Source organism: Heptranchias perlo, chromosome 12, assembly GCF_035084215.1.
Source record: "Heptranchias perlo isolate sHepPer1 chromosome 12, sHepPer1.hap1, whole genome shotgun sequence".
Lineage (NCBI taxonomy): Eukaryota > Metazoa > Chordata > Chondrichthyes > Hexanchiformes > Hexanchidae > Heptranchias > Heptranchias perlo.
The window spans coordinates 65,687,587-65,713,049 of record NC_090336.1 but is presented as its reverse complement, the minus strand read 5'-3'; the positions used below and the strand labels follow the sequence as shown (position 1 = coordinate 65,713,049).

The following is a 25,463-nucleotide window of genomic DNA, read 5'->3' as shown; positions in this document are numbered from 1 at the left end:
TCCCTGCCTGCCTTCCCCCCAGGACTTCCTTCTGAACACCTTTGTCGTTTGAGCGAGGGCCAAAAACCTGCCTGTGAAAGGGAAGGATCAGCCGGTCAGCCCCCTGTTGGTCGCTGCTGCCAGTGCAGCAGGCGTGCGTGTGTCCTCGGCCTCGTGTCCAGGTCCCTCAGGGACTTGAGGCAACTCTCCCCGGTGGTCTCGTGGTCAGGACCGGGCTTCGAATCCCGGTCGGGGGGGATGACTTTCTGCTACAGATTAATTGGCACCTCTGAAAGAAAGTCTCCCCTCCTGAGCGTAATGCTCCACCCTCACCACCACCACCGCCTTTTCCACCCCTTGACAAACAGACAGTCAGACAGACAGACAGTCCAGTTCGGGAGCGCAGCTTTCATTTGGAAGCAGACCCTGCTTGTTTAAAGTCAACGACGCCAAGTTATTTTGCACTTTGAATTATATCGCTACGTGCGAGCGGCACTCAGCCTTGGAGAAGAAAAAAATACCACTGAGCTGAGAAAGTTCTTTTTAAAACGGTTTCCTTCCACAGCAGCTCTGAGTGAGAGAGAGAGAGAGAGAGAGAGAGATATCAGCTTTATTCTCAGTAATAACACACACACACACACACACAGAGACACTGGGAAACAGCTGTTTTTCCTTTTGAATATCTCCCCACGGGGAGCTGCACCGTTCCCAGAAACACTGCAATACTGGGTCGATGCGTGGAGTGGACGGAGCAAGCCCCTAGTCCATCTCCCTGTTCTAAAAATCAATTAAAAATAATAATAAATAATATGTGTGTGTGTGTGTGTGTGTGTGTGTCGGTGTCAGTATCAGTCAGTGAGTGAGTGTCTCTCTCTCTCTCTCTCTCTCTTACTCAGAGCTGCTGTGGAAGGAAACTTTTTTAAAAAGAACTTGCATATTGAAAGAAAGATGTGTCTCAAGCTGCCGGGCCCTGTCCATTGTCATGTCAATGGCAGGACTGCTTTCACCAGGAACCCGTTTTTCTGGGTCAGAGGTTCCAGGGGACCTGTTTTGTGCGGACTTCCCTGTGTCCGTCCCTCCCTGCCTGCCTTCCCCCCAGGACTTCCTTCTGAACAGCTTTGTCGTTTAAAATAATAATAAATAATGTGTGTGTGTGTGTGTGTGTGTGTCGGTGTCAGTATCAGTCAGTGAGTCAGTCTCTCTCTCTCTCTCTCTCTCACTCAGAGCTGCTGTGGAAGGAAACTTTTTTAAAAAGGACTTGCATATTGAAAGAAAGATGTGTCTCAAGCTGCCGGGCCCTGTCCATTGTCATGTCAGTGGCAGGACTGCTTTCACCAGGAACCCTTCCCTGCCATTGCAGTGTTGATTTGGTCCTTATGCAAATTTAGGGGCGGAGCCAGCACACAAACGACCAATCACAGCAAAGTCCGCACTTTGCGAGCGCACGAGGTCGCGGCCAGCGTTCCAGTCCGCTCAGATCCAAATAAGCCCGAAAAGGAACACGCTCGATCTTAGCCAAAAGGCCGAGAAGCGATACCGCGCTCGATGCGAATTGATCTCGGGTCCTGTTTGCCCTCCCTCTTTGTTCTCTGGCTGCCGGTGTTGAAAGCAGTCTCGAAGCACTGCCGTTCTCTCCCACTCTGGCCACATTTTTTGCCACCGTTTCTAATTGCAACAGTGGATGAGTTTAAAGAAGTTGCCGTTTTTTCCTTTCTTGCCAGGATTGCTTGACAGATTGGTAAATTTGCCAGTAGGCCACCAATCAGATGGGGGAGGGTTGTGTCTCAACGGACCTCCGTCAGTCAGTCTCAGTCACTAACTCACTGCCGTGGAAGGAAACCTCTTTGAGTAAAACTAGTGACGTGACGTGTCTCACAGCGAGTGAGTGAGATTGCAACGGCCAATTGAGAAAGAGGTGAGGTGCTGACAATCAGCAGCTCGTGTTGAAACATTCATTCCACGGCAGGCAAGACCAATCAAAAAAAATACTGCAGATGCTGGCTCGGCTCGGCTGGCTGGCTGGCTGGCTGGCTGGCTGGCTGGCTGGCTGGAAATGGGAAATAAAAACACAAGGCGTGTTAAAGGCTGGTTAAACTGTCGAAAGAAACAAGGCGTTAATGTTTCAGAAGCGCCTATTGAAAGGTGTCTCTCAAGCTGCTCCCTGACTGGGCCCTGTCCGTTGTCATGTTAATCGCTGGTTAAACTGTCGGAAGAAACAAGGCGTTAATGTTTCAGAAGCGCCTATTGAAAGGTGTCTCTCAAGCTGCTCCCTGACTGGGCCCTGTCCGTTGTCATGTTAATCGCTGGTTAAACTGTCGGAAGAAACAAGGCGTTAATGTTTCAGAAGCGCCTATTGAAAGGTGTCTCTCAAGCTGCTCCCTGACTGGGCCCTGTCCGTTGTCATGTTAATCCCAGGGCGGGGCGGGACTGCTTTGACCGGGAGACCTGTTTTCTGGGACGCAGGTGTGACATTCCAGGGAGGCACCTACTTTGTGCTGATTCGAAACGACCACGACAACGGCAACTTGCAGTTCTATATTACAACAACAACAACGCGCGTGTGGTAGTTGGGAGGGGCTGCGTTCGCGCTCTCCCCCCTGCATTGAAACTCAAAGTTCGATTTTCAATCCCATAGTCCACCAATCGGATGGGAGACGTGTGTGTGTGTGTGTGTGTGTGTGTGTGTCAGTGTCAGTGTCAGTGTCAGTCTCTCTCTCTCTCTCTCTCTCTCTCACTCTTACTCAGAGCTGCTGTGGAAGGAAACCTTTTTAAAAAGAACTTGCATATTGAAAAAAAGATGTGTCTCAAGCTGCCGGGCCCTGTCCATTGTCACGTTAATGGCAGGACGGGGCAGGACTGCTTTGACCAGGAGACCTGTTTTCTGGGACGCAGGTGTGAGATTCCAGGGGACCTGCTTTGTGCTGATTTCCCTGCCTCCCTCCCTCCCCCCCAGGACTTCCTTCTGAACACCTTTGTCGTTTGAGCGAGGGCCAAAAGCCTGCCTGTGAAAGGGAAGGATCAGCCGGTCAGCCCCCTGCTGGTCGCTGCTGCCAGTGCAGCAGGCGTGCGTGTGTCCTCGGCCTCGTGTCCAGGTCCCTCAGGGACTTGAGGCAGCTCTCCCCGGTGGTCTCGTGGTCAGGACCGGGCTTCGAATCCCGGTCGGGGGGGGATGACTTTCTGCTGCAGATTAATTGGCATGAAGGAAAGTCTCCCCTCCTGAGCGGAATGCTCCACCCTCACCACCACCGCCACCGCCTTTTCCTCCCCTTGACAAACAGACAGACAGACAGACAGACAGTCAGTCCAGTTCGGGAGCGCAGCTTTCATTAAGCAATGGCGTTTGTGACAACTCATCGTCTGACAGGTTGATGATTTCCCCACACGCCTCCTGCCGAATAAAAGGCTCACCCTCCCGGACACTACCCCCAGAATCACCCACCCCGCCCCCCCGGGGTGAATATTAAGCCCGAGAACACCGACTGTAACCAACCGCAGTGAAAAGTTGAAGTGGCAACTCATTAACCAGATTTATTTTGGGCAACTCATTAACCAGATTTTTTGTTCATTTGGTTTATGAGTTGCCAAGTGTAAATCTGGTTAATGAGTTGCCACTTCAACTTTTCACTGCAGTTGGTTACAGTCGGTGTTCTCGGGCTTAATATTCACCCCGGGGGGGGGGGGGGGGGGGTGTATAGCGGGCGATGGCCGGTGTGGAGTGCGTTTTTTGGGGGTTGATTTTCACTTTGCCTCGCTGGTGGAATTTGTGGGAGGCAGGCAAGGGGATTGGTGTGGGCTGGTGGGCGGCAAGGGAGATGCTTGCTTCGGGGTGTTATCCTCACTTTGGTCCGCTGGTGAGAGTAGGCAGCGGCAGGCAGGCCGGCAGGCAAGTGTGATGTAGTGTGGGGTGCAGTGCAGTGCAGTGCAGTGCGGTGCTGCCCTGTCGTTTATGAAAGGTTGTAATGACACTGCTTTGCAGCTGACCATGTCCACTGATTTGTGACGCCCGTATGGAGGCTGATATCTCAGGAGGGCCGAGGCCGATTTCCTCCGGGGACGGCTCGTCGCGTGCGGCAGGACGAGGCGCAGCGGACGGTACCGAGCGCTCGGAGGTGCGGCGCTGCCCGCCGGAGGTACAGCGAAAGGCTGCAAACCGCTTTCCGCCTGCTAACTCGGCGGCCGTCAGACCGACCGACTCCGCTTTACCACCGGAGCTAGAGTCGGGCAAGGGGCACCGAAAGGTACCGGAAGGATCGCGTTCGCACGACGGGAAGTCGACTAGCGGGCCGCCGAAAGCGAGCCGGGGGCCCCCGGTTTTTCTGTCCCACCTGGAGACTGATATCTCAGGAAGGCCGAGGCCGATTTCCTCCGGGGACGGCTCGTCGCGTGCGGCAGGACGAGGCGCAGCGGACGGTACCGAGCGCTCGGAGGTGCGGCGCTGCCCGCCGGAGGTACAGCGAAAGTCTGCGAACCGCTTTCCGCCTCCTCTCACCGCACGGCTCTCCTTTTCACCCACTGGCGGATTTTCACCCTCCGACTGCTCGCTACCGTCCGCTGCGCCTGGTCCGGGCCCTGTCCATTGTCATGTTAATGGCAGGGCGGGGCAGGACTGCTTTCACCAGGAACCCGGTTTTCTGGGTCAGAGGTTCCAGGGGACCTGTTTTGTGCGGACTTCCCTGTGTCCGTCCCTCCATGCCTTCCCCCCAGGACTTCCTTCTGAACACCTTTGTCGTTTGAGCGAGGGCCAAAAGCCTGCCTGTGAAAGGGAAGGATCAGCCGGTCGGAACCCTGCTGGTCGCTGCTGCCAGTGCAGCAGGCGTGCGTGTGTCCTCGGCCTCGTGTCCAGGTCCCTCAGGGACTTGAGGCAACTCTCCCCGGTGGTCTCGTGGTCAGGACCGGGCTTCGAATCCCGGTCGGGGGGGGATGACTTTCTGCTGCAGATTAATTGGCACCTCTGAAAGAAAGTCTCCCCTCCTGAGCGTAAAGCTCCACCCTTAACCACCACCGCCGCCTTTTCCACCCCTTGACAAACAGACAGACAGACAGACAGACAGTCAGTCCAGTTCGGGAGCGCAGCTTTCATTTGGAAGCAGACCCTGCTTGTTTAAAGTCAACGACGCCAAGTTATTTTGCACTTTGAATTATATCGCTACGTGCGAGCGGCACTCAGCCTTGGAGAAGAAAAAAATACCACTGAGCTGAGAAAGGTCTTTTTAAAACGGTTTCCTTCCACAGCAGCTCTGAGTGAGAGAGAGAGAGAGAGAGAGAGAGAGAGATATCAGCTTTATTCTCAGTAATAATACACACACACACACACACACACACACACAGAGACACTGGGAAAGAGCTGTTTTTCCTTTTGAATATCTCCCCACGGGGAGCTGCACCGTTCCCAGAGACACTGCAATACTGGGTCGATGCGTGGAGTGGACGGAGCAAGCCCCTTTTCCATCTCCCTGTTCTAAAAATCAATTTAAAATAATAATAAATAATATGTGTGTGTGTGTGTGTGTGTGTGTGTGTGTCGGTGTCAGTATCAGTCAGTCAGTCAGTGTCTCTCTCTCTCTCTCTCTCTCTCTCCCTCACACTCAGAGCTGCTGTGGAAGGAAACTTTTTTAAAAAGAACTTGCTTATTGAAAGAAAGATGTGTCTCAAGCTGCCGGGCCCTGTCCATTGTCATGTCAATGGCAGGACTGCTTTCACCAGGAACCCGGTTTTCTGGGTCAGAGGTTCCAGGGGACCTGTTTTGTGCGGACTTCCCTGTGTCCGTCCCTCCCTGCCTGCCTTCCCCCCAGGACTTCCTTCTGAACACCTTTGTCGTTTGAGCGAGGGCCAAAAGCCTGCCTGTGAAAGGGAAGGATCAGCCGGTCAGCCCCCTGCTGGTCGCTGCTGCCAGTGCAGCAGGCGTGCGTGTGTATTCGGCCTCGTGTCCAGGTCCCTCAGGGACTTGAGGCAACTCTCCCCGGTGGTCTCGTGGTCAGGACCGGGCTTCGAATCCCGGTTGGGGGGGGATGACTTTCTGCTGCAGATTAATTGGCACCTCTGAAAGAAAGTCTCCCCTCCTGTGCGTAATGCTCCACCCTCACCACCACCACCGCCTTTTCCACCCCTTGACAAACAGACAGACAGACAGACAGACAGTCAGTCCAGTTCGGGAGCGCAGCTTTCATTTGGAAGCAGACCCTGCTTGTTTAAAGTCAACGACGCCAAGTTATTTTGCACTTTGAATTATATCGCTACGTGCGAGCGGCACTCAGCCTTGGAGAAGAAAAAAATACCACTGAGCTGAGAAAGTTCTTTTTAAAAAGGTTTCCTTCCACAGCAGCTCTGAGTGAGAGAGAGAGAGGGAGAGAGAGAGAGAGAGAGATATCAGCTTTATTCTCAGTAATAATACACACACACACACACACACACACACACAGAGACACTGGGAAAGAGCTGATTTTCCTTTTGAATATCTCCCCACGGGGAGCTGCACCGTTCCCAGAGACACTGCAATACTGGGTCGATGCGTGGAGTGGACGGAGCAAGCCCCTATTCCATCTCCCTGTTCTAAAAATCAATTAAAAATAATAATAAATAATATGTGTGTGTGTGTGTGTGTGTGTGTGTGTGTGTGTGTGTGTCGGTGTCAGTATCAGTCAGTGAGTCAGTGTCTCTCTCTCTCTCTCTCTCTCTCTCTCACTCAGAGCTGCTGTGGAAGGAAACTTTTTTAAAAAGAACTTGCATATTGAAAGAAAGATGTGTCTCAAGCTGCCGGGCCCTGTCCATTGTCATGTCAATGGCAGGACTGCTTTCACCAGGAACCCGGTTTTCTGGGTCAGAGGTTCCAGGGGACCTGTTTTGTGCGGACTTCCCTGTGTCCGTCCCTCCCTGCCTGCCTTCCCCCCAGGACTTCCTTCTGAACACCTTTGTCGTTTCAGCGAGGGCCAAAAGCCTGCCTGTGAAAGGGAAGGATCAGCCGGTCAGCCCCCTGTTGGTCGCTGCTGCCAGTGCAGCAGGCGTGCGTGTGTATTCGGCCTCGTGTCCAGGTCCCTCAGGGACTTGAGGCAACTCTCCCCGGTGGTCTTGTGGTCAGGACCGGGCTTCGAATCCCGGTCGGGGGGGATGACTTTCTGCTACAGATTAATTGGCACCTCTGAAAGAAAGTCTCCCCTCCTGAGCGTAAAGCTCCACCCTCACCACCACCGCCGCCTTTTCCTCCCCTTGACAAGCAGACAGACAGACAGACAGACAGTCCAGTTCGGGAGCGCAGCTTTCATTTGGAAGCAGACCCTGCTTGTTTAAAGTCAACGACGCCAAGTTATTTTGCACTTTGAATTATATCGCTACGTGCGAGCGGCACTCAGCCTTGGAGAAGAAAAAAATACCACTGAGCTGAGAAAGTTCTTTTTAAAACGGTTTCCTTCCACAGCAGCTCTGAGTGAGAGAGAGAGAGAGAGAGAGAGATATCAGCTTTATTCTCAGTAATAATACACACACACACACACACACACACACACAGAGACACTGGGAAAGAGCTGTTTTTCCTTTTGAATATCTCCCCACGGGGAGCTGCACCGTTCCCAGAAACACTGCAATACTGGGTCGATGCGTGGAGTGGACGGAGCAAGCCCCTATTCCATCTCCCTGTTCGAAAAATCAATTTAAAATAATAATAAATAATATGTGTGTGTGTGTGTGTGTGTGTGTGTGTGTGTGTCGGTGTCAGTATCAGTCAGTGAGTCAGTGTCTCTCTCTCTCTCTCTCTCTCTCTCTCTCACTCATAGCTGCTGTGGAAGGAAACTTTTTAAAAAAGAACTTGCTTATTGAAAGAAAGATGTGTCTCAAGCTGCCGGGCCCTGTCCATTGTCATGTCAATGGCAGGACTGCTTTCACCAGGAACCCGTTTTTCTGGGTCAGAGGTTCCAGGGGACCTGTTTTGTGCGGACTTCCCTGTGTCCGTCCCTCCCTGCCTGCCTTCCCCCCAGGACTTCCTTCTGAACACCTTTGTCGTTTAAAATAATAATAAATAATATGTGTGTGTGTGTGTGTGTGTGTGTGTGTGTGTGTGTGTGTCGGTGTCAGTCAGTGAGTCAGTGTCTCTCTCTCTCCTCTCTCTCTCTCACACTCAGAGCTGCTGTGGAAGGAAACTTTTTTAAAAAGAACTTGCTTATTGAAAGAAAGATGTGTCTCAAGCTGCCGGGCCCTGTCCATTGTCCTGTCAGTGGCAGGACTGCTTTCACCAGGAACCCGGTTTTCTGGGTCAGAGGTTCCAGGGGACCTGTTTTGTGCGGACTTCCCTGTGTCCGTCCCTCCCTGCCTGCCTTCCCCCCAGGACTTCCTTCTGAACACCTTTGTCGTTTGAGCGAGGGCCAAAAGCCTGCCTGTGAAAGGGAAGGATCAGCCGGTCAGCCCCCTGTTGGTCGCTGCTGCCAGTGCAGCAGGCGTGCGTGTGTCCTCGGCCTCGTGTCCAGGTCCCTCAGGGACTTGAGGCAACTCTCCCCGGTGGTCTCGTGGTCAGGACCGGGCTTCGAATCCCGGTCGGGGGGGATGACTTTCTGCTGCAGATGAATTGGCACCTCTGAAAGAAAGTCTCCCCTCCTGAGCGTAAAGCTCCACCCTCACCACCACCGCCGCCTTTTCCACCCCTTGACAAACGGACAGACAGACAGACAGACAGTCAGTCAGTCCAGTTCGGGAGCGCAGCTTTCATTTGGAAGCAGACCCTGCTTGTTTCAAGTCAACGACGCCAAGTTATTTTGCACTTTGAATTATATCGCTACGTGCGAGCGGCACTCAGCCTTGGAGAAGAAAAAAATACCACTGAGCTGAGAAAGTTCTTTTTAAAAAGGTTTGCTTCCACAGCAGCTCTGAGTGTGAGAGAGAGAGAGAGAGAGAGAGAGAGAGATATCAGCTTTATTCTCAGTAATAATACACACACACACACACACACACACACACAGAGACACTGGGAAAGAGCTGATTTTCCTTTTGAATATCTCCCCACGGGGAGCTGCACCGTTCCCAGAAACACTGCAATACTGGGTCGATGCGTGGAGTGGACAGAGCAAGCCCCTAGTCCATCTCCCTGTTCTAAAAATCAATTAAAAATAATAATAAATAATATGTGTGTGTGTGTGTGTGTGTGTGTGTGTGTCGGTGTCAGTATCAGTCAGTCAGTCAGTCAGTGTCTCTCTCTCTCTCTCTCTCTCTCTCTCTCAGAGCTGCTGTGGAAGGAAACTTTTTTAAAAAGGACTTGCTTATTGAAAGAAAGATGTGTCTCAAGCTGCCGGGCCCTGTCCATTGTCATGTCAGTGGCAGGACTGCTTTCACCAGGAACCCGGTTTTGTGGGTCAGAGGTTCCAGGGGACCTGTTTTGTGCGGACTTCCCTGTGTCCGTCCCTCCCTGCCTGCCTTCCCCCCAGGACTTCCTTCTGAACACCTTTGTCGTTTGAGCGAGGGCCAAAAGCCTGCCTGTGAAAGGGAAGGATCAGCCGGTCAGCCCCCTGTTGGTCGCTGCTGCCAGTGCAGCAGGCGTGCGTGTGTCCTCGGCCTCGTGTCCAGGTCCCTCAGGGACTTGAGGCATCTCTCCCCGGTGGTCTCGTGGTCAGGACCGGGCTTCGAATCCCGGTCGGGGGGGATGACTTTCTGCTGCAGATTAATTGGCACCTCTGAAAGAAAGTCTCCCCTCCTGAGCGTAAAGCTCCACCCTCACCACCACCGCCACCTTTTCCACCCCTTGACAAACAGACAGACAGACAGACAGTCAGTCCAGTTCGGGAGCGCAGCTTTCATTTGGAAGCAGACCCTGCTTGTTTCAAGTCAACGACGCCAAGTTATTTTGCACTTTGAATTATATCGCTCCGTGCGAGCGGCACTCAGCCTTGGAGAAGAAAAAAATACCACTGAGCTGAGAAAGTTCTTTTTAAAACGGTTTCCTTCCACAGCAGCTCTGAGTGTAAGAGAGAGAGAGAGAGAGAGAGAGAGATATCAGCTTTATTCTCAGTAATAATACACACACACACACACACACACACACACACACACACACACACACACACACACAGAGACACTGGGAAAGAGCTGTTTTTCCTTTTGAATATCTCCCCACAGGGAGCTGCACCGTTCCCAGAGACACTGCAATACTGGGTCGATGCGTGGAGTGGACGGAGCAAGCCCCTAGTCCATCTCCCTGTTCCAAAAATCAATTTAATATATGGTCCCCAGATAGGGGACGTATCAGATATTAAACTGATAAGAACAGATTTTTTTTTTTTTTTTTTTTTTTTTTTTTTTTTTTTTCTGACACTCTGGGGTGCCTTATTGCCTTACAGATTCATTCCAGATTCCTTGCAGTGACATTACATCAAGCCAAAGCTCTACAAGCCAAAGCTCTACACTCTGCCCGAGGGGATTTCTCCCTGACTGCATCCCCCCGGCATACAATGGCAGGAAGGCTCCAAATGGTTGCCTTCCCCCACTTGACCACTTGATCTTAGCCAAAAGGCCGAGAAGCGATACCGCGCTCGATGCGAATTGATCTCGGGTCCTGTTTGCCCTCCCTCTTTGTTCTCTGGCTGCCGGTGTTGAAAGCAGTCTCGAAGCACTGCCGTTCTCTCCCACTCTGGCCACATTTTTTGCCACCGTTTCTAATTGCAACAGTGGATGAGTTTAAAGAAGTTGCCGTTTTTTCCTTTCTTGCCAGGATTGCTTGACAGATTGGTAAATTTGCCAGTAGGCCACCAATCAGATGGGAGAGGGTTGTGTCTCAACGGACCTCCGTCAGTCAGTCTCAGTCACTAACGAACTGCCGTGGAAGGAAACCTCTTTGAGTAAAACTAGTGACGTGACGTGTCTCACAATGAGCGAGCGAGTGAGATTGCAACGGCCAATTGAGAAAGAGGTGAGGTGCTGACAATCAGCAGCTCGTGTTGAAACATTCATTCCACGGCAGGCAAGACCAATCAAAAAAAATACTGCAGATGCTGGCTCGGCTCGGCTGGCTGGCTGGCTGGCTGGCTGGCTGGCTGGCTGGAAATGGGAAATAAAAACACAAGGCGTGTTAAAGGCTGGTTAAACTGTCGAAAGAAACAAGGCGTTAATGTTTCAGAAGCGCCTATTGAAAGACGTCTCTCAAGCTGCTCCCTGACTGGGCCCTGTCCATTGTCACGTTAATCCCAGGGCGGGGCGGGACTGCTTTGACCGGGAGACCTGTTTTCTGGGACGCAGGTGTGACATTCCAGGGAGGCACCTACTTTGTGCTGATTCGAAACGACCACGACAACGGCAACTTGCAGTTCTATATTACAACAACAACAACGCGCGTGTGGTAGTTGGGAGGGGCTGCGTTCGCGCTCTCCCCCCTGCATTGAAACTCAAAGTTCGATTTTCAATCCCATAGTCCACCAATCGGATGGGAGACGGTGTGTGTGTGTGTGTGTGTGTGTGTGTGTGTCAGTGTCAGTGTCAGTGTCAGTCTCTCTCTCTCTCTCTCTCTCTCTCACTCTTACTCAGAGCTGCTGTGGAAGGAAACCTTTTTAAAAAGAACTTGCATATTGAAAAAAAGATGTGTCTCAAGCTGCCGGGCCCTGTCCATTGTCACGTTAATGGCAGGACGGGGCAGGACTGCTTTGACCAGGAGACCTGTTTTCTGGGACGCAGGTGTGAGATTCCAGGGGACCTGCTTTGTGCTGATTTCCCTGCCTCCCTCCCTCCCCCCCAGGACTTCCTTCTGAACACCTTTGTCGTTTGAGCGAGGGCCAAAAGCCTGCCTGTGAAAGGGAAGGATCAGCCGGTCAGCCCCCTGCTGGTCGCTGCTGCCAGTGCAGCAGGCGTGCGTGTGTCCTCGGCCTCGTGTCCAGGTCCCTCAGGGACTTGAGGCAACTCTCCCCGGTGGTCTCGTGGTCAGGACCGGGCTTCGAATCCCGGTCGGGGGGGGATGACTTTCTGCTGCAGATTAATTGGCACCTCTGAAAGAAAGTCTCCCCTCCTGAGCGTAAAGCTCCACCCTTAACCACCACCGCCGCCTTTTCCACCCCTTGACAAACAGACAGACAGACAGACAGACAGTCAGTCCAGTTCGGGAGCGCAGCTTTCATTTGGAAGCAGACCCTGCTTGTTTAAAGTCAACGACGCCAAGTTATTTTGCACTTTGAATTATATCGCTACGTGCGAGCGGCACTCAGCCTTGGAGAAGAAAAAAATACCACTGAGCTGAGAAAGGTCTTTTTAAAACGGTTTCCTTCCACAGCAGCTCTGAGTGAGAGAGAGAGAGAGAGAGAGAGAGAGAGAGATATCAGCTTTATTCTCAGTAATAATACACACACACACACACACACACACACACAGAGACACTGGGAAAGAGCTGTTTTTCCTTTTGAATATCTCCCCACGGGGAGCTGCACCGTTCCCAGAGACACTGCAATACTGGGTCGATGCGTGGAGTGGACGGAGCAAGCCCCTATTCCATCTCCCTGTTCTAAAAATCAATTTAAAATAATAATAAATAATATGTGTGTGTGTGTGTGTGTGTGTGTGTGTGTCGGTGTCAGTATCAGTCAGTCAGTCAGTGTCTCTCTCTCTCTCTCTCTCTCTCTCCCTCACACTCAGAGCTGCTGTGGAAGGAAACTTTTTTAAAAAGAACTTGCTTATTGAAAGAAAGATGTGTCTCAAGCTGCCGGGCCCTGTCCATTGTCATGTCAATGGCAGGACTGCTTTCACCAGGAACCCGGTTTTCTGGGTCAGAGGTTCCAGGGGACCTGTTTTGTGCGGACTTCCCTGTGTCCGTCCCTCCCTGCCTGCCTTCCCCCCAGGACTTCCTTCTGAACACCTTTGTCGTTTGAGCGAGGGCCAAAAGCCTGCCTGTGAAAGGGAAGGATCAGCCGGTCAGCCCCCTGCTGGTCGCTGCTGCCAGTGCAGCAGGCGTGCGTGTGTATTCGGCCTCGTGTCCAGGTCCCTCAGGGACTTGAGGCAACTCTCCCCGGTGGTCTCGTGGTCAGGACCGGGCTTCGAATCCCGGTTGGGGGGGGATGACTTTCTGCTGCAGATTAATTGGCACCTCTGAAAGAAAGTCTCCCCTCCTGTGCGTAATGCTCCACCCTCACCACCACCACCGCCTTTTCCACCCCTTGACAAACAGACAGACAGACAGACAGACAGTCAGTCCAGTTCGGGAGCGCAGCTTTCATTTGGAAGCAGACCCTGCTTGTTTAAAGTCAACGACGCCAAGTTATTTTGCACTTTGAATTATATCGCTACGTGCGAGCGGCACTCAGCCTTGGAGAAGAAAAAAATACCACTGAGCTGAGAAAGTTCTTTTTAAAAAGGTTTCCTTCCACAGCAGCTCTGAGTGAGAGAGAGAGAGGGAGAGAGAGAGAGAGAGAGATATCAGCTTTATTCTCAGTAATAATACACACACACACACACACACACACACACAGAGACACTGGGAAAGAGCTGATTTTCCTTTTGAATATCTCCCCACGGGGAGCTGCACCGTTCCCAGAGACACTGCAATACTGGGTCGATGCGTGGAGTGGACGGAGCAAGCCCCTATTCCATCTCCCTGTTCTAAAAATCAATTAAAAATAATAATAAATAATATGTGTGTGTGTGTGTGTGTGTGTGTGTGTGTGTGTGTGTGTCGGTGTCAGTATCAGTCAGTGAGTCAGTGTCTCTCTCTCTCTCTCTCTCTCTCTCTCACTCAGAGCTGCTGTGGAAGGAAACTTTTTTAAAAAGAACTTGCATATTGAAAGAAAGATGTGTCTCAAGCTGCCGGGCCCTGTCCATTGTCATGTCAATGGCAGGACTGCTTTCACCAGGAACCCGGTTTTCTGGGTCAGAGGTTCCAGGGGACCTGTTTTGTGCGGACTTCCCTGTGTCCGTCCCTCCCTGCCTGCCTTCCCCCCAGGACTTCCTTCTGAACACCTTTGTCGTTTCAGCGAGGGCCAAAAGCCTGCCTGTGAAAGGGAAGGATCAGCCGGTCAGCCCCCTGTTGGTCGCTGCTGCCAGTGCAGCAGGCGTGCGTGTGTATTCGGCCTCGTGTCCAGGTCCCTCAGGGACTTGAGGCAACTCTCCCCGGTGGTCTTGTGGTCAGGACCGGGCTTCGAATCCCGGTCGGGGGGGATGACTTTCTGCTACAGATTAATTGGCACCTCTGAAAGAAAGTCTCCCCTCCTGAGCGTAAAGCTCCACCCTCACCACCACCGCCGCCTTTTCCTCCCCTTGACAAGCAGACAGACAGACAGACAGACAGTCCAGTTCGGGAGCGCAGCTTTCATTTGGAAGCAGACCCTGCTTGTTTAAAGTCAACGACGCCAAGTTATTTTGCACTTTGAATTATATCGCTACGTGCGAGCGGCACTCAGCCTTGGAGAAGAAAAAAATACCACTGAGCTGAGAAAGTTCTTTTTAAAACGGTTTCCTTCCACAGCAGCTCTGAGTGAGAGAGAGAGAGAGAGAGAGAGATATCAGCTTTATTCTCAGTAATAATACACACACACACACACACACACACACACACACAGAGACACTGGGAAAGAGCTGTTTTTCCTTTTGAATATCTCCCCACGGGGAGCTGCACCGTTCCCAGAAACACTGCAATACTGGGTCGATGCGTGGAGTGGACGGAGCAAGCCCCTATTCCATCTCCCTGTTCGAAAAATCAATTTAAAATAATAATAAATAATATGTGTGTGTGTGTGTGTGTGTGTGTGTGTGTGTGTCGGTGTCAGTATCAGTCAGTGAGTCAGTGTCTCTCTCTCTCTCTCTCTCTCTCTCTCTCACTCATAGCTGCTGTGGAAGGAAACTTTTTAAAAAAGAACTTGCTTATTGAAAGAAAGATGTGTCTCAAGCTGCCGGGCCCTGTCCATTGTCATGTCAATGGCAGGACTGCTTTCACCAGGAACCCGTTTTTCTGGGTCAGAGGTTCCAGGGGACCTGTTTTGTGCGGACTTCCCTGTGTCCGTCCCTCCCTGCCTGCCTTCCCCCCAGGACTTCCTTCTGAACACCTTTGTCGTTTAAAATAATAATAAATAATATGTGTGTGTGTGTGTGTGTGTGTGTGTGTGTGTGTGTGTGTGTCGGTGTCAGTCAGTGAGTCAGTGTCTCTCTCTCTCCTCTCTCTCTCTCACACTCAGAGCTGCTGTGGAAGGAAACTTTTTTAAAAAGAACTTGCTTATTGAAAGAAAGATGTGTCTCAAGCTGCCGGGCCCTGTCCATTGTCCTGTCAGTGGCAGGACTGCTTTCACCAGGAACCCGGTTTTCTGGGTCAGAGGTTCCAGGGGACCTGTTTTGTGCGGACTTCCCTGTGTCCGTCCCTCCCTGCCTGCCTTCCCCCCAGGACTTCCTTCTGAACACCTTTGTCGTTTGAGCGAGGGCCAAAAGCCTGCCTGTGAAAGGGAAGGATCAGCCGGTCAGCCCCCTGTTGGTCGCTGCTGCCAGTGCAGCAGGCGTGCGTGTGTCCTCGGCCTCGTGTCCAGGTCCCTCAGGGACTTGAGGCAACTCTCCCCGGTGGTCTCGTGGTCAGGACCGGGCTTCGAATCCCGGTCGGGGGGGATGACTTTCTGCTGCAGATGAATTGGCACCTCTGAAAGAAAGTCTCCCCTCCTGAGCGTAAAGCTCCACCCTCACCACCACCGCCGCCTTTTCCACCCCTTGACAAACGGACAGACAGACAGACAGACAGTCAGTCAGTCCAGTTCGGGAGCGCAGCTTTCATTTGGAAGCAGACCCTGCTTGTTTCAAGTCAACGACGCCAAGTTATTTTGCACTTTGAATTATATCGCTACGTGCGAGCGGCACTCAGCCTTGGAGAAGAAAAAAATACCACTGAGCTGAGAAAGTTCTTTTTAAAAAGGTTTCCTTCCACAGCAGCTCTGAGTGAGAGAGAGAGAGAGATATCAGCTTTATTCTCAGTAATAATACACACACACACACACACACACACACACACACACAGAGACACTGGGAAAGAGCTGATTTTCCTTTTGAATATCTCCCCACGGGGAGCTGCACCGTTCCCAGAAACACTGCAATACTGGGTCGATGCGTGGAGTGGACGGAGCAAGCCCCTATTCCATCTCCCTGTTCTAAAAATCAATTAAAAATAATAATAAATAATATGTGTGTGTGTGTGTGTGTGTGTGTGTGTGTCGGTGTCAGTATCAGTCAGTCAGTCAGTGTCTCTCTCTCTCTCTCTCTCTCTCTCACTCAGAGCTGCTGTGGAAGGAAACTTTTTTAAAAAGAACTTGCATATTGAAAGAAAGATGTGTCTCAAGCTGCCGGGCCCTGTCCATTGTCATGTCAATGGCAGGACTGCTTTCACCAGGAACCCGGTTTTGTGGGTCAGAGGTTCCAAAGGACCTGTTTTGTGCGGACTTCCCTGTGTCCGTCCCTCCCTGCCTGCCTTCCCCCCAGGACTTCCTTCTGAACAGCTTTGTCGTTTAAAATAATAATAAATAATGTGTGTGTGTGTGTGTCGGTGTCAGTATCAGTCAGTGAGTCAGTGTCTCTCTCTCTCTCTCTCTCTCTCTCTCTCACTCAGAGCTGCTGTGGAAGGAAACTTTTTTAAAAAGAACTTGCTTATTGAAAGAAAGATGTGTCTCAAGCTGCCGGGCCCTGTCCATTGTCCTGTCAATGGCAGGACTGCTTTCACCAGGAACCCGGTTTTGTGGGTCAGAGGTTCCAGGGGACCTGTTTTGTGCGGACTTCCCTGTGTCCGTCCCTCCCTGCCTGCCTTCCCCCCAGGACTTCCTTCTGAACACCTTTGTCGTTTGAGCGAGGGCCAAAAACCTGCCTGTGAAAGGGAAGGATCAGCCGGTCAGCCCCCTGTTGGTCGCTGCTGCCAGTGCAGCAGGCGTGCGTGTGTCCTCGGCCTCGTGTCCAGGTCCCTCAGGGACTTGAGGCAACTCTCCCCGGTGGTCTCGTGGTCAGGACCGGGCTTCGAATCCCGGTCGGGGGGGATGACTTTCTGCTACAGATTAATTGGCACCTCTGAAAGAAAGTCTCCCCTCCTGAGCGTAATGCTCCACCCTCACCACCACCACCGCCTTTTCCACCCCTTGACAAACAGACAGTCAGACAGACAGACAGTCCAGTTCGGGAGCGCAGCTTTCATTTGGAAGCAGACCCTGCTTGTTTAAAGTCAACGACGCCAAGTTATTTTGCACTTTGAATTATATCGCTACGTGCGAGCGGCACTCAGCCTTGGAGAAGAAAAAAATACCACTGAGCTGAGAAAGTTCTTTTTAAAACGGTTTCCTTCCACAGCAGCTCTGAGTGAGAGAGAGAGAGAGAGAGAGAGAGATATCAGCTTTATTCTCAGTAATAACACACACACACACACACACAGAGACACTGGGAAACAGCTGTTTTTCCTTTTGAATATCTCCCCACGGGGAGCTGCACCGTTCCCAGAAACACTGCAATACTGGGTCGATGCGTGGAGTGGACGGAGCAAGCCCCTAGTCCATCTCCCTGTTCTAAAAATCAATTAAAAATAATAATAAATAATATGTGTGTGTGTGTGTGTGTGTGTGTGTCGGTGTCAGTATCAGTCAGTGAGTGAGTGTCTCTCTCTCTCTCTCTCTCTCTTACTCAGAGCTGCTGTGGAAGGAAACTTTTTTAAAAAGAACTTGCATATTGAAAGAAAGATGTGTCTCAAGCTGCCGGGCCCTGTCCATTGTCATGTCAATGGCAGGACTGCTTTCACCAGGAACCCGTTTTTCTGGGTCAGAGGTTCCAGGGGACCTGTTTTGTGCGGACTTCCCTGTGTCCGTCCCTCCCTGCCTGCCTTCCCCCCAGGACTTCCTTCTGAACAGCTTTGTCGTTTAAAATAATAATAAATAATGTGTGTGTGTGTGTGTGTGTGTGTCGGTGTCAGTATCAGTCAGTGAGTCAGTCTCTCTCTCTCTCTCTCTCTCACTCAGAGCTGCTGTGGAAGGAAACTTTTTTAAAAAGGACTTGCATATTGAAAGAAAGATGTGTCTCAAGCTGCCGGGCCCTGTCCATTGTCATGTCAGTGGCAGGACTGCTTTCACCAGGAACCCTTCCCTGCCATTGCAGTGTTGATTTGGTCCTTATGCAAATTTAGGGGCGGAGCCAGCACACAAACGACCAATCACAGCAAAGTCCGCACTTTGCGAGCGCACGAGGTCGCGGCCAGCGTTCCAGTCCGCTCAGATCCAAATAAGCCCGAAAAGGAACACGCTCGATCTTAGCCAAAAGGCCGAGAAGCGATACCGCGCTCGATGCGAATTGATCTCGGGTCCTGTTTGCCCTCCCTCTTTGTTCTCTGGCTGCCGGTGTTGAAAGCAGTCTCGAAGCACTGCCGTTCTCTCCCACTCTGGCCACATTTTTTGCCACCGTTTCTAATTGCAACAGTGGATGAGTTTAAAGAAGTTGCCGTTTTTTCCTTTCTTGCCAGGATTGCTTGACAGATTGGTAAATTTGCCAGTAGGCCACCAATCAGATGGGGGAGGGTTGTGTCTCAACGGACCTCCGTCAGTCAGTCTCAGTCACTAACTCACTGCCGTGGAAGGAAACCTCTTTGAGTAAAACTAGTGACGTGACGTGTCTCACAGCGAGTGAGTGAGATTGCAACGGCCAATTGAGAAAGAGGTGAGGTGCTGACAATCAGCAGCTCGTGTTGAAACATTCATTCCACGGCAGGCAAGACCAATCAAAAAAAATACTGCAGATGCTGGCTCGGCTCGGCTGGCTGGCTGGCTGGCTGGCTGGCTGGCTGGCTGGCTGGAAATGGGAAATAAAAACACAAGGCGTGTTAAAGGCTGGTTAAACTGTCGAAAGAAACAAGGCGTTAATGTTTCAGAAGCGCCTATTGAAAGGTGTCTCTCAAGCTGCTCCCTGACTGGGCCCTGTCCGTTGTCATGTTAATCGCTGGTTAAACTGTCGGAAGAAACAAGGCGTTAATGTTTCAGAAGCGCCTATTGAAAGGTGTCTCTCAAGCTGCTCCCTGACTGGGCCCTGTCCGTTGTCATGTTAATCGCTGGTTAAACTGTCGGAAGAAACAAGGCGTTAATGTTTCAGAAGCGCCTATTGAAAGGTGTCTCTCAAGCTGCTCCCTGACTGGGCCCTGTCCGTTGTCATGTTAATCCCAGGGCGGGGCGGGACTGCTTTGACCGGGAGACCTGTTTTCTGGGACGCAGGTGTGACATTCCAGGGAGGCACCTACTTTGTGCTGATTCGAAACGACCACGACAACGGCAACTTGCAGTTCTATATTACAACAACAACAACGCGCGTGTGGTAGTTGGGAGGGGCTGCGTTCGCGCTCTCCCCCCTGCATTGAAACTCAAAGTTCGATTTTCAATCCCATAGTCCACCAATCGGATGGGAGACGGTGTGTGTGTGTGTGTGTGTGTGTGTGTGTGTCAGTGTCAGTGTCAGTGTCAGTCTCTCTCTCTCTCTCTCTCTCTCTCACTCTTACTCAGAGCTGCTGTGGAAGGAAACCTTTTTAAAAAGAACTTGCATATTGAAAAAAAGATGTGTCTCAAGCTGCCGGGCCCTGTCCATTGTCACGTTAATGGCAGGACGGGGCAGGACTGCTTTGACCAGGAGACCTGTTTTCTGGGACGCAGGTGTGAGATTCCAGGGGACCTGCTTTGTGCTGATTTCCCTGCCTCCCTCCCTCCCCCCCAGGACTTCCTTCTGAACACCTTTGTCGTTTGAGCGAGGGCCAAAAGCCTGCCTGTGAAAGGGAAGGATCAGCCGGTCAGCCCCCTGCTGGTCGCTGCTGCCAGTGCAGCAGGCGTGCGTGTGTCCTCGGCCTCGTGTCCAGGTCCCTCAGGGACTTGAGGCAGCTCTCCCCGGTGGTCTCGTGGTCAGGACCGGGCTTCGAATCCCGGTCGGGGGGGGATGACTTTCTGCTGCAGATTAATTGGCATGAAGGAAAGTCTCCCCTCCTGAGCGGAATGCTCCACCCTCACCACCACCGCCACCGCCTTTTCCTCCCCTTGACAAACAGACAGACAGACAGACAGACAGTCAGTCCAGTTCGGGAGCGCAGCTTTCATTAAGCAATGGCGTTTGTGACAACTCATCGTCTGACAGGTTGATGATTTCCCCACACGCCTCCTGCCGAATAAAAGGCTCACCCTCCCGGACACTACCCCCAGAATCACCCACCCCGCCCCCCCGGGGTGAATATTAAGCCCGAGAACACCGACTGTAACCAACCGCAGTGAAAAGTTGAAGTGGCAACTCATTAACCAGATTTATTTTGGGCAACTCATTAACCAGATTTTTTGTTCATTTGGTTTATGAGTTGCCAAGTGTAAATCTGGTTAATGAGTTGCCACTTCAACTTTTCACTGCAGTTGGTTACAGTCGGTGTTCTCGGGCTTAATATTCACCCCGGGGGGGGGGGGGGGGGGGTGTATAGCGGGCGATGGCCGGTGTGGAGTGCGTTTTTTGGGGGTTGATTTTCACTTTGCCTCGCTGGTGGAATTTGTGGGAGGCAGGCAAGGGGATTGGTGTGGGCTGGTGGGCGGCAAGGGAGATGCTTGCTTCGGGGTGTTATCCTCACTTTGGTCCGCTGGTGAGAGTAGGCAGCGGCAGGCAGGCCGGCAGGCAAGTGTGATGTAGTGTGGGGTGCAGTGCAGTGCAGTGCAGTGCGGTGCTGCCCTGTCGTTTATGAAAGGTTGTAATGACACTGCTTTGCAGCTGACCATGTCCACTGATTTGTGACGCCCGTATGGAGGCTGATATCTCAGGAGGGCCGAGGCCGATTTCCTCCGGGGACGGCTCGTCGCGTGCGGCAGGACGAGGCGCAGCGGACGGTACCGAGCGCTCGGAGGTGCGGCGCTGCCCGCCGGAGGTACAGCGAAAGGCTGCAAACCGCTTTCCGCCTGCTAACTCGGCGGCCGTCAGACCGACCGACTCCGCTTTACCACCGGAGCTAGAGTCGGGCAAGGGGCACCGAAAGGTACCGGAAGGATCGCGTTCGCACGACGGGAAGTCGACTAGCGGGCCGCCGAAAGCGAGCCGGGGGCCCCCGGTTTTTCTGTCCCACCTGGAGACTGATATCTCAGGAAGGCCGAGGCCGATTTCCTCCGGGGACGGCTCGTCGCGTGCGGCAGGACGAGGCGCAGCGGACGGTACCGAGCGCTCGGAGGTGCGGCGCTGCCCGCCGGAGGTACAGCGAAAGTCTGCGAACCGCTTTCCGCCTCCTCTCACCGCACGGCTCTCCTTTTCACCCACTGGCGGATTTTCACCCTCCGACTGCTCGCTACCGTCCGCTGCGCCTGGTCCGGGCCCTGTCCATTGTCATGTTAATGGCAGGGCGGGGCAGGACTGCTTTCACCAGGAACCCGGTTTTCTGGGTCAGAGGTTCCAGGGGACCTGTTTTGTGCGGACTTCCCTGTGTCCGTCCCTCCATGCCTTCCCCCCAGGACTTCCTTCTGAACACCTTTGTCGTTTGAGCGAGGGCCAAAAGCCTGCCTGTGAAAGGGAAGGATCAGCCGGTCGGAACCCTGCTGGTCGCTGCTGCCAGTGCAGCAGGCGTGCGTGTGTCCTCGGCCTCGTGTCCAGGTCCCTCAGGGACTTGAGGCAACTCTCCCCGGTGGTCTCGTGGTCAGGACCGGGCTTCGAATCCCGGTCGGGGGGGGATGACTTTCTGCTGCAGATTAATTGGCACCTCTGAAAGAAAGTCTCCCCTCCTGAGCGTAAAGCTCCACCCTTAACCACCACCGCCGCCTTTTCCACCCCTTGACAAACAGACAGACAGACAGACAGACAGTCAGTCCAGTTCGGGAGCGCAGCTTTCATTTGGAAGCAGACCCTGCTTGTTTAAAGTCAACGACGCCAAGTTATTTTGCACTTTGAATTATATCGCTACGTGCGAGCGGCACTCAGCCTTGGAGAAGAAAAAAATACCACTGAGCTGAGAAAGGTCTTTTTAAAACGGTTTCCTTCCACAGCAGCTCTGAGTGAGAGAGAGAGAGAGAGAGAGAGAGAGAGATATCAGCTTTATTCTCAGTAATAATACACACACACACACACACACACACACACAGAGACACTGGGAAAGAGCTGTTTTTCCTTTTGAATATCTCCCCACGGGGAGCTGCACCGTTCCCAGAGACACTGCAATACTGGGTCGATGCGTGGAGTGGACGGAGCAAGCCCCTTTTCCATCTCCCTGTTCTAAAAATCAATTTAAAATAATAATAAATAATATGTGTGTGTGTGTGTGTGTGTGTGTGTGTGTCGGTGTCAGTATCAGTCAGTCAGTCAGTGTCTCTCTCTCTCTCTCTCTCTCTCTCCCTCACACTCAGAGCTGCTGTGGAAGGAAACTTTTTTAAAAAGAACTTGCTTATTGAAAGAAAGATGTGTCTCAAGCTGCCGGGCCCTGTCCATTGTCATGTCAATGGCAGGACTGCTTTCACCAGGAACCCGGTTTTCTGGGTCAGAGGTTCCAGGGGACCTGTTTTGTGCGGACTTCCCTGTGTCCGTCCCTCCCTGCCTGCCTTCCCCCCAGGACTTCCTTCTGAACACCTTTGTCGTTTGAGCGAGGGCCAAAAGCCTGCCTGTGAAAGGGAAGGATCAGCCGGTCAGCCCCCTGCTGGTCGCTGCTGCCAGTGCAGCAGGCGTGCGTGTGTATTCGGCCTCGTGTCCAGGTCCCTCAGGGACTTGAGGCAACTCTCCCCGGTGGTCTCGTGGTCAGGACCGGGCTTCGAATCCCGGTTGGGGGGGGATGACTTTCTGCTGCAGATTAATTGGCACCTCTGAAAGAAAGTCTCCCCTCCTGTGCGTAATGCTCCACCCTCACCACCACCACCGCCTTTTCCACCCCTTGACAAACAGACAGACAGACAGACAGACAGTCAGTCCAGTTCGGGAGCGCAGCTTTCATTTGGAAGCAGACCCTGCTTGTTTAAAGTCAACGACGCCAAGTTATTTTGCACTTTGAATTATATCGCTACGTGCGAGCGGCACTCAGCCTTGGAGAAGAAAAAAATACCACTGAGCTGAGAAAGTTCTTTTTAAAAAGGTTTCCTTCCACAGCAGCTCTGAGTGAGAGAGAGAGAGGGAGAGAGAGAGAGAGAGAGATATCAGCTTTATTCTCAGTAATAATACACACACACACACACACACACACACACAGAGACACTGGGAAAGAGCTGATTTTCCTTTTGAATATCTCCCCACGGGGAGCTGCACCGTTCCCAGAGACACTGCAATACTGGGTCGATGCGTGGAGTGGACGGAGCAAGCCCCTATTCCATCTCCCTGTTCTAAAAATCAATTAAAAATAATAATAAATAATATGTGTGTGTGTGTGTGTGTGTGTGTGTGTGTGTGTGTGTGTCGGTGTCAGTATCAGTCAGTGAGTCAGTGTCTCTCTCTCTCTCTCTCTCTCTCTCTCACTCAGAGCTGCTGTGGAAGGAAACTTTTTTAAAAAGAACTTGCATATTGAAAGAAAGATGTGTCTCAAGCTGCCGGGCCCTGTCCATTGTCATGTCAATGGCAGGACTGCTTTCACCAGGAACCCGGTTTTCTGGGTCAGAGGTTCCAGGGGACCTGTTTTGTGCGGACTTCCCTGTGTCCGTCCCTCCCTGCCTGCCTTCCCCCCAGGACTTCCTTCTGAACACCTTTGTCGTTTCAGCGAGGGCCAAAAGCCTGCCTGTGAAAGGGAAGGATCAGCCGGTCAGCCCCCTGTTGGTCGCTGCTGCCAGTGCAGCAGGCGTGCGTGTGTATTCGGCCTCGTGTCCAGGTCCCTCAGGGACTTGAGGCAACTCTCCCCGGTGGTCTTGTGGTCAGGACCGGGCTTCGAATCCCGGTCGGGGGGGATGACTTTCTGCTACAGATTAATTGGCACCTCTGAAAGAAAGTCTCCCCTCCTGAGCGTAAAGCTCCACCCTCACCACCACCGCCGCCTTTTCCTCCCCTTGACAAGCAGACAGACAGACAGACAGACAGTCCAGTTCGGGAGCGCAGCTTTCATTTGGAAGCAGACCCTGCTTGTTTAAAGTCAACGACGCCAAGTTATTTTGCACTTTGAATTATATCGCTACGTGCGAGCGGCACTCAGCCTTGGAGAAGAAAAAAATACCACTGAGCTGAGAAAGTTCTTTTTAAAACGGTTTCCTTCCACAGCAGCTCTGAGTGAGAGAGAGAGAGAGAGAGAGAGATATCAGCTTTATTCTCAGTAATAATACACACACACACACACACACACACACACAGAGACACTGGGAAAGAGCTGTTTTTCCTTTTGAATATCTCCCCACGGGGAGCTGCACCGTTCCCAGAAACACTGCAATACTGGGTCGATGCGTGGAGTGGACGGAGCAAGCCCCTATTCCATCTCCCTGTTCGAAAAATCAATTTAAAATAATAATAAATAATATGTGTGTGTGTGTGTGTGTGTGTGTGTGTGTGTGTCGGTGTCAGTATCAGTCAGTGAGTCAGTGTCTCTCTCTCTCTCTCTCTCTCTCTCTCTCACTCATAGCTGCTGTGGAAGGAAACTTTTTAAAAAAGAACTTGCTTATTGAAAGAAAGATGTGTCTCAAGCTGCCGGGCCCTGTCCATTGTCATGTCAATGGCAGGACTGCTTTCACCAGGAACCCGTTTTTCTGGGTCAGAGGTTCCAGGGGACCTGTTTTGTGCGGACTTCCCTGTGTCCGTCCCTCCCTGCCTGCCTTCCCCCCAGGACTTCCTTCTGAACACCTTTGTCGTTTAAAATAATAATAAATAATATGTGTGTGTGTGTGTGTGTGTGTGTGTGTGTGTGTGTGTGTCGGTGTCAGTCAGTGAGTCAGTGTCTCTCTCTCTCCTCTCTCTCTCTCACACTCAGAGCTGCTGTGGAAGGAAACTTTTTTAAAAAGAACTTGCTTATTGAAAGAAAGATGTGTCTCAAGCTGCCGGGCCCTGTCCATTGTCCTGTCAGTGGCAGGACTGCTTTCACCAGGAACCCGGTTTTCTGGGTCAGAGGTTCCAGGGGACCTGTTTTGTGCGGACTTCCCTGTGTCCGTCCCTCCCTGCCTGCCTTCCCCCCAGGACTTCCTTCTGAACACCTTTGTCGTTTGAGCGAGGGCCAAAAGCCTGCCTGTGAAAGGGAAGGATCAGCCGGTCAGCCCCCTGTTGGTCGCTGCTGCCAGTGCAGCAGGCGTGCGTGTGTCCTCGGCCTCGTGTCCAGGTCCCTCAGGGACTTGAGGCAACTCTCCCCGGTGGTCTCGTGGTCAGGACCGGGCTTCGAATCCCGGTCGGGGGGGATGACTTTCTGCTGCAGATGAATTGGCACCTCTGAAAGAAAGTCTCCCCTCCTGAGCGTAAAGCTCCACCCTCACCACCACCGCCGCCTTTTCCACCCCTTGACAAACGGACAGACAGACAGACAGACAGTCAGTCAGTCCAGTTCGGGAGCGCAGCTTTCATTTGGAAGCAGACCCTGCTTGTTTCAAGTCAACGACGCCAAGTTATTTTGCACTTTGAATTATATCGCTACGTGCGAGCGGCACTCAGCCTTGGAGAAGAAAAAAATA

The 25,463-nt window shown here is 52.2% G+C and overlaps 14 pseudogenes; all 14 read right to left on the bottom strand.

Moving 5' to 3' along the window:
- Positions 1–671: 671 nt before the first annotated feature.
- On the bottom strand, positions 672–788 carry LOC137329782 (U2 spliceosomal RNA; annotated as a pseudogene).
- A 4,564-nt stretch (positions 789–5,352) lies between these two features.
- Positions 5,353–5,469, bottom strand: LOC137329046 (U2 spliceosomal RNA; annotated as a pseudogene).
- A 974-nt stretch (positions 5,470–6,443) lies between these two features.
- Positions 6,444–6,560, bottom strand: LOC137329401 (U2 spliceosomal RNA; annotated as a pseudogene).
- Positions 6,561–7,525: 965 nt separating this feature from the next.
- LOC137329116 (U2 spliceosomal RNA) lies at positions 7,526–7,642 on the bottom strand (annotated as a pseudogene).
- A 1,324-nt stretch (positions 7,643–8,966) lies between these two features.
- Positions 8,967–9,083, bottom strand: LOC137329984 (U2 spliceosomal RNA; annotated as a pseudogene).
- A 987-nt stretch (positions 9,084–10,070) lies between these two features.
- LOC137328589 (U2 spliceosomal RNA) lies at positions 10,071–10,294 on the bottom strand (annotated as a pseudogene).
- A 2,057-nt stretch (positions 10,295–12,351) lies between these two features.
- On the bottom strand, positions 12,352–12,468 carry LOC137328994 (U2 spliceosomal RNA; annotated as a pseudogene).
- A 974-nt stretch (positions 12,469–13,442) lies between these two features.
- On the bottom strand, positions 13,443–13,559 carry LOC137329400 (U2 spliceosomal RNA; annotated as a pseudogene).
- A 969-nt stretch (positions 13,560–14,528) lies between these two features.
- On the bottom strand, positions 14,529–14,645 carry LOC137329114 (U2 spliceosomal RNA; annotated as a pseudogene).
- A 1,316-nt stretch (positions 14,646–15,961) lies between these two features.
- On the bottom strand, positions 15,962–16,078 carry LOC137329600 (U2 spliceosomal RNA; annotated as a pseudogene).
- A 1,275-nt stretch (positions 16,079–17,353) lies between these two features.
- LOC137329781 (U2 spliceosomal RNA) lies at positions 17,354–17,470 on the bottom strand (annotated as a pseudogene).
- Positions 17,471–22,037: 4,567 nt separating this feature from the next.
- Positions 22,038–22,154, bottom strand: LOC137329045 (U2 spliceosomal RNA; annotated as a pseudogene).
- Positions 22,155–23,128: 974 nt separating this feature from the next.
- LOC137329399 (U2 spliceosomal RNA) lies at positions 23,129–23,245 on the bottom strand (annotated as a pseudogene).
- A 965-nt stretch (positions 23,246–24,210) lies between these two features.
- LOC137329113 (U2 spliceosomal RNA) lies at positions 24,211–24,327 on the bottom strand (annotated as a pseudogene).
- Between the last annotated feature and the right edge of the window lie 1,136 nt (positions 24,328–25,463).